The 8,048-nt window shown below is 50.6% G+C and overlaps 1 protein-coding gene across 3 annotated transcripts in view; it reads right to left on the reverse strand.

Moving 5' to 3' along the window:
- Aspg (asparaginase) overlaps positions 1–6,105 on the reverse strand; it is a 35,977-nt gene extending 29,872 nt beyond the window's left edge. Inside the window, exon 1 of one of the 3 annotated variants that reach the window (XM_040742377.1) lies at positions 5,809–6,105. The gene's annotated coding sequence lies outside the window, so the exon portion shown is untranslated. Of the gene's footprint in view, positions 1–259; positions 375–5,808 lie in introns of those variants that run through there. The other 2 variants (XM_040742374.1, XM_040742378.1) reach the window with 2 other exon arrangements.
- Positions 6,106–8,048: the final 1,943 nt, after the last annotated feature.

The raw sequence follows: 8,048 nt of genomic DNA on the forward strand, positions 1-8,048 counted from the left end.
ACTGGCTGCTGGGAACCAGGTACCACTGACTCTGAGAAGCCCCTGCAGGCAAGAAGAAAGGTACACAGCCAGCAGCCGCCCTCCTGCAGGGCCCCCAGGGCATGCTGGGAGACAAGGGTGGGCTCCAGCTCTGGCCTGCTGTGGGCAGCACAGAGTGGCTTCCGCTGAAGCTGGTAACACTTAGGGAGGCGGTGGCTTTTGATGCCCTTATACTACCTCTGCTCCTAGATCCAGGAACCCCGAACTTCCAGGCACTTACCCAGGAGAAATGAAAACGGGTCCGTGCAGGCTAGTTTTAGCAGTCATAGCAGACAAAATGTAGGAGGGGGTGACGCATGCGTCTGGAGGAAATGGATGGCAACGCTGGGACACTTTCGCAACGGCCTATAGAAGAACACACACTGACTTGCACAATAAGATGACAGATTTAAGAAACATTGTTGAGGGAAAGCAGCTTGGCCCCAAGGAACACGGGCAGGACCTGCCCCATGTGGGCTCCTACACTTTTGCTCAAACTCACCTCAGCAGAGTGGCCACATGAGGCCACACAGGCTCTGAGGGCCACAAACATCTGTGGGGACAGGAACACCCTGCTGCCTTGAGAGGAGGAGGTGCAGAAGGCGCCATCCACAGTGCGGGACTTGCAGGCTCTGACGACAGTGAATAACACTGTCAGTTAGACAGGATCCAGAATCGCAGATGAGACAAACCTTTGTCACGTCTGTGAAGGAGTTTCCAGCTAGGGTTGACCTAAGGAGGAGACTCTACCCTGAGTGTGGATGGCACCATGTGGGTCCAGGACAGAACCGAGACAGCAGGCTGAGTGCCCGCATCCGTCTCCTCCGCCTCCCGACCGTGGATGCCGCGTGACCTCAAGCTCTTTTACTGGGAGCTTTGCCTCAACAGTGAGAAAAGCAAATCAAGCATCGATGCTGAAACTCTGTCGATTCCAATTCAATTGAAACTGACATTGTATTGACTGCTCACACTGGCTTTTTCATTTCATATCTGCCTCGGTGACTACCTTGAATTGTCAACTTGACATACCCTGGGGAGAGAGACTCAGTGAGGACTGTCCACATCGGTTGGTTTGTGGGCGTGTCCGGGGATTGTCTTCACTGACTGATGTGGGGAGACCCAGCCCACTGTGGGCGGCAACATTCTCCAGGCAGATAGAATGGAGAAACCAGGCTGAGCACGGCAAGCAGGCAGGCAGTGTGTCTGCACTCACTCCTCTCTGCTCTGTGGACGCAATGCGACTAGCTACCTGCAGTTGACTTCCCCACAATCCTGGACTGTGATCAGGAATTACAAACGGAAATAAACCCCTTTGTCCTGCAAGTGGCCTTTCACCAGTAAATTTATCACAGCAACGGAAATGAGCCTAGGACTTTAGCAAGCAACGGTACCAAACAAAAGTAGTCAGACACCCATGAGTTCTGTATAGACATGCTTCCACGTCTAGAGACAACGTTCAATAGTTAAGAGCACTGGCTGCTCTTCCAAAGGACCCAGGTTCAATTCCCAGCACCCGCATGGCAGCTCACAGCTGTCCACTCTCCTGGCCTTTGAGATCACCAACTGTGCATGTGGTGAACGGATATACATGCAGGCAAAATACACACAAAACTCATGCTTCCACGGGGTCGCAGGTCCACCCTGGGCTCAAGGGGTGTTATTGGTGTCTGAGGTATTGGCTGCCTGCAGTGCTGAGACGCATGCACTAGGTGGCGGTGCTGATCCAACCCCGAGTGACAAGGAGCCCTTCCCCAGACTTTTAACAGGCGCAGAAGCAGCTCACTGGAAAATATTTCAGGGGAGAACATTGCGTACGCGTTGGCATGCCGCTTCCTAATTGCAGGTTGTCAAGAGCCTTTTAATGTTACGCTATTTAGGTTAACGTGGCATTTGGGAATCCACATACTAACATAACAAATTGCTCACCTAAAGGCAGGCCCTGTCTCCCACCTGCTCCTCCCTGAGGAGTGTGGCTGCCTGGTCTCTGGGGCGAGGCTCCTGATGGGCACAGGTCCTGCCTGGCTTTGGTAGCCCACTCTGCGGAGGGCGGTGCCCCGTACGAGCTTGCTTGCACAGACTCCGCTGCCCGCCTGCCCTACCCTTCTCTGGAAAACAGAGATGTAGCACTCAAAACAGCTTTTTGTTCTTGCTCATACTGACAGTCCATCCCCCACCCCTGCTGCTCTCATCTCCCCTACCCCTGCCCTGACTCCTGAGAGACCACTTCCTCCCTGCAAATACACAGACCCCACTCCGATTTCATGTCTTATGAGTGCGTCCATGTTTTAAAGCCCCAGATTCTGCACACAAGAGAAAGCAGACGGCGTCTGTCTTTCTGAGCCTGCTTGTTTTCCTTGGTATGATGATCTCCCAGTTCTTCTATTTTTCCTGGAGGGGGGGGGAAGCTCAGTTTTATTCTTTACAATTGAGAAAATCCCCAAGTGCACAACGAGCGTCCCTTATCAGCTCTTGTGGACCGGCGTCTGGGCTGACTCAGTATCCTATCACGGCTACCGTGAATGGTATCATGATGAGGATTGTGAACGTTATGCTAACTTGAAATCCCTAGGGTAAAATGGATACTCAAGATAGTTGGGGTCTTTATTATTTTATTTTATTTTTGAGACAGAGTCTCTCTATGTTGACCAGGCTGGCCTTGAATGCAGAGAGTCACCTGCCTCTACCTCCCAAGTGCTGGGATTACGGGTGTGACTACTGTGACCGCACTGAAATCTCAATGTCACTTAGTATACATATATGTACATGTGCATATATATGGCATGTCTGGGATATAGAGAAACATAATAATTATATCATGTCCCCTTTCCCTTCCCCCTCCAGTCCTTCACATGTCCCTTCTTCACTCTCTTCCAAGTCTGTGAGTCTTTTCATAACTGTTGCTACAACCATGTGTGTGTGTGTAACATGAAAAATACAATAACGTGAAAAAATAAGAGACAGATGTTGGGGTTCAAACTTCACGCTGAAAGTCAGAAAAGCAAAGCAGCTGGCCACTAGCTCTCACTCTACCTCAGACTGAAAGGGGATCCTGGTTCCACCAAACCTCAGGCTGAAGCCTCTCCTCCATGAGCTGGAGAATCCTGAGACTTCAGTGTCTTCCGATCCTCAGTGTGGCTGGAGAATGAACGCCTGATCCTGACTACTGAAGACCACCGCGCTCCTATCTTTTATACCCCTCTAGTGCTGGGGTTAAAGGCGTGTGATCCCAGGTACTGATGGCATCTTTGTGTGAGCTGTGTCTCTTTAGGACTGGATCAATCTTGCGTCGATCTGGGAGGCCTTGAACTCACAGAGATCTGTCTACCTCTTAATCCTGAGTCCTGGGATTAAGGGTGTGCACCACCACCTCCTAGCTTCTGACTGCTGGGATTAAAGGTGTGTGTCACCACTGCCTGAGCTCTATAGCTTGAGGCTGGCTTTGCTTTCTGAATCCTCAGGCAAGCTTTAATAAATCATAAATAATCTATCACCACATGTATGTATGTATGTACGTAGTATTATACAAGTATGCCGTAGGTAGGTAGGTAGGTAGGTATGAATGTATTCCTCAGTATGCAAGCCCAGACTTCTCCGTTGTATGTTTTCAGGGCCGCCACGTGGTATGGATAACAACAGTGCTCCTCCCTAAAGGAGGACAGAACAAACAGACGAGCTAACTGGGAAGGGAAAGATCATGAGGTCTCCACCTAGAAGGACTTCAGGCAGCCCAGGAATGCTGAGAGTGGGGGAAACAGTTTTCCTCGGGATGGGCACAGCGATGTCCCCAAGGGCTCAGGATGCTGCACATGTCATGTATTTATTGTACTTCTCTCACGCTGTTCATTTGCCCAATGAACGCTGGCCTTGAATTTGGGCTTCCCTGCTGCAGCCTCCTGAGTTCTGAGATCACAGGCTTGTGCCATCTCTTTCTGGAGAGTAGAGCTTGACTGATTTTGAGTTTCAGCCTATCTGAATAAACAGCCTGGAAACGGATGTTAACGGCTGCTCTTGTCTAGGTCTCCATTTCTGTTGGCCCCTGATCACGACCGACGCCCACGCAGCCTGCTGGATATGCCATCCTTTCCTTTGTTTTCAGTGCATCCCATACCAAATGGGAGCTATGTTTGGCTGCTTGTAGCACAGACCAAAACCAGCAGAAGCCTTCAGGGCTGTGCCACAGAAGCTTACTGGCAAGGCAGGCCCTGGAAATGGATTTCAGGAGACGTCCACCATTCTCAGCTGCAGAAGGCAGCTCACATCCATACAGACTAAGATAATTTCACCTAACTCTTTTCTTTTTAAAGATTTATTTATTATGTATACAGTATTCTGCCTGCATGTATGCCTGTAGGCCAGAAGAGGGCGCCAGATCTCATTACAGATGGTTGTGAGCCACCATGTGGTTGCTGGGAATTGAACTCAGGACCTCTGGAAGAACAGGCAGTACTCTTAACCCCTGAGCCATCTCTCCAGCCCACCTAATTCTAAGAAAAATACCAGCCCACTGGGATCCTAATTAGAACTGCATTGCATTTGCATGCTAACGGGAGAGCTGGCAGTTCAATTCTCCTGGCCAGACTCGACTCCTTGTTTTCAGTAAGACATGCTCTTTCCACAGACATATGAGTGCTTGTGCTCTAGGACAAACGTGTTGGATTGTGGGAAACTGGGAGTCTGGAAGTGGGGTTCCTGTGAGGCAGGTGCTGCCGTGTGACCACTAGTGAACAGTCCGATAAGATTCCCGGTTGACACCACTTGCTGTGGCACTACTTACTGATGGGGCTCTTTCGACAGCACTGGTGATTTGGGGCGTTGGGACTGTGACGCATTGGTATAGTTTGAGCCAGGGCCCTGGTTTTTAATCAGACTGATGAGGGGCTTATCTGCTTCTGTTTGTGGATCCGGCTCTGATCTACTCCCTATCACCTGCTGTAACCTGATTTTTTAATACATCTCCCCTGGCAATTGTTTTCTGGCTTCTAAAGAGTATTTGGTGGATATCTTTTAGTCTGGGCATTTCACGGGTGTTAGTATAAGATCTTATTGCCAGCCGGGCGGTGGTGGCGCACGCCTTTAATCCCAGCACTCGGGAGGCAGAGGCAGGCGGATCTCTGTGAGTTCGAGGCTGGGCTGGACCAACAGCCTCCAAAATAATACAGAGAAACCCTGTCTTGTAAAAAACCAAAAAAAAAAAAAAAAGATCTTATTGCCTTCTGACTGGCTGTAATTACACTCTGCGATCTCCTCTTTGATCCAAGAGTGCTCTAGAAACATGTTTGTTTGGGCTTTTTATGTGGGGGGTTGCACTTAGCTTCCAAACAGTTGAAAGAGGGAGGCTACACATTTATTACGTACGTGTATAATTTTAATGGATTATGATGAAAACATGGCTTCCAGATTCCTCTCATAAAACGTGTTTCTTTATAGCCAAGCGTCATCACTTTATATAAATCTCTCCTACGTATAAGAAAAAATACTATAGGCCCACCTGACCTGGAGCTCGTGGTCCTCCTGCCCCTGCCTCCCAAGTAGCTGGGATTACAGGCCTGCACCACTGGGCCTGGCCATCACCTATTTTTATGACTCTCCTGGCAGTTCAAAGGCCTCCTGTATAGCACACATTCTCACCAGGGGAAAAGCAGCGTTCAGGGTTGGAATGTCCAGGGTCAGACATTCCGTGAAGGGAGGTGGGGATGTCACCATGTGCTCTCTGCCTCCCAATTTTTCCTCCCTCTGGCCCACGCCCAGACACTCTGTGTGACCCAGTACATGGCGGCTGCCTCCACTCACCTCTCCAGGAGGGTTTCAGCCTGTCCCATTCGACTTACATTCCCACCTCGACACCCACGAGGCAGAGACAGGTCAAGGCTGCTGGGACGCTCTGCTGCGTGGTTGGCCTCCCTCCTGCATGCAGAGGATGTGCTCAGAGTGTCTTGTCTCCCGGCTGAACTGTGGGTTTCCCCAGGCTGAAGGTTCTTGTTTCCGAAGCCTGGCACCCTGCGCATCCCACTCCAAACGGAAGCTGTTGTTCTTGTTTTCCCCTAAAAGTATTTGAAGTAATTTATTTCCGTACTTGCTAGTCATTGTGAACTGCTGTCATTCCAACCCCACAACCCATTTTTACATTAGCAGGTCGTTCTCATGACATCTCCATAGCAACCAGCCCCTGGATGCTGTTGCTGGGGTGGCTTTCAGGGTTCAGGTCTGGGGAGGAGGCGTGCGTTGTCTCCATGGTAGCAGTACCATTTTCCTACTCCCCACGTGAAGTGCTACGGCTCAGTCATTCCTAGTCGCGGGCCTGCTGCCTCCTCTGTCCTGACAGACACCCCCACACACCAGTGAGTCCTTCCTCCTTACACATTCTATCCAAACCACACCTGAATTAGGGGTCAGGGACCTCATTCTTCCCAGCCCAGCAAGGACATCCCTGTCTTGGGGAGCCCAGCACCAGCCCAGGATGAAAATACTTAACAGAGCTCCTCCCCAGCAATAAAAACGAGTGTCAAGCCAATGCGTTGCTTCATTCAGCACAGACACATCCTGGAGCGTAGGAGAGGGTGCTCACGTCGACCCAGAGGCCCGGCATAGTTTGGCAGAAGAAACGCTGCTGGGAGCTTGAAGGGAAAGAGCAGGGTTCACAGGGAGCAGAGGAGGACAAGTTCAAGCACAAGGATGAGCGTGTGGACGTGAGAAGAGGCGGGGATGGGACCAGGCTGTGAGGGTGGGGTCAGGACAGCCGGGGGTCCGCCACGTAGACTGCATTGACCGCGTTCCTGTTGCAGCAGAAGCGGTCCTGCGCTGACCCGATGAGCAACTGTAGAGACATCTGAGGCCAGAGGGCAGGTGATGAGCAAGGCATGACCCCGGGAAACATCAGCTCCAAGGCCTCCAAACCTTCCACGCTGCCATCGAAGCGCGTTAGTATCTCAAGGCGTATCAATCGGAATTGTGTCGAGATGAGGTTTTACAGAACTAGCGCTTTCTGAAACAGAGCCATGTAATTCTGATACGGTTCAAATCTGAAATGCCCCGGGTCACGTGCTACAGGCATGGTTGCCGCTCATGGATCCCAAGAGCTCCGGAACCGTCGGTTATTAATCCGCCATGGTTTGACATCACCCGGAAGGGACTGAACGAAAAGCACATCCTGAGGGCTCTGCCTTGGCCCCAGCCTCCTCCCTGCCTCTTCCTCCCTCTCTGCCTCCTGACATGGATCCTGCAGCCCATGATGCGCTGCCCTTCTCTTCCGTATTCTCTGACGTGTTGGAGTGCAGCGTCGACCTTCTGTAACTCCGTAAATTTGGTGCTGAAGTCTGCACTTGATTTCCAACATTAACTGTTTGAGTCTTCTGCTCTTTTAGGCCAGCCATTCTGGGATATCTGCCTTACCCCCGTACAAATATTAGTACAGAGTGGATGAACACCTGAAAATAAAAGCTTAAACTATAAAACTATCAGAATAAAAATGGGGTAGGGCTGGCTACTCAGTCAAGTGCTTGCCATGCAAAGTGTGAGGACCTGGGTTCGATGCCCAGAGCCCACATATAAAAGGCGTGTTATTGCTCTCCCCGCTTTCCTGAGTTCACTAGTCATTTTTAGGTTACGTATTTTTATTTTATTTTTAATTATGCGTATGTGCGTGGGTGGGTGTGCATGTGCCTACAAAGTCCAGAAAAGGTGTCAGCTGTGTTGGGGCTAGACTACAGGCGGTTGTGAGCACCGGACGTGGGTGCCAGGAACCAATGGGTGTGCAGTGTGGGTCCTCACATGCGGAGCCCCGTCTTCAGCCCCAACTTTTCAGGTGTTTTTCTCTTGCTCTTTTCTATTCCTTTCTCACGTTCTTCTCTCTTAACTTACCCTCCTTTCTCTGCACTTTTAACTTCTAAAAGTATGTGTGTGTGTGCATGTATGTGTGCCCACAGACACCAAAACAAGGTGTCAGATCCCCTGAACCTGGAGTAACAGGTGGTTGTGAGTGACCCAACATGGGTGTTGATACTGAACCTGGGTCCTGTGGAGAGCAGTAAGTA

Source organism: Mesocricetus auratus, unplaced genomic scaffold, assembly GCF_017639785.1.
Source record: "Mesocricetus auratus isolate SY011 unplaced genomic scaffold, BCM_Maur_2.0 Super-Scaffold_15014, whole genome shotgun sequence".
Classification (NCBI taxonomy): Eukaryota; Metazoa; Chordata; class Mammalia; order Rodentia; family Cricetidae; genus Mesocricetus; species Mesocricetus auratus.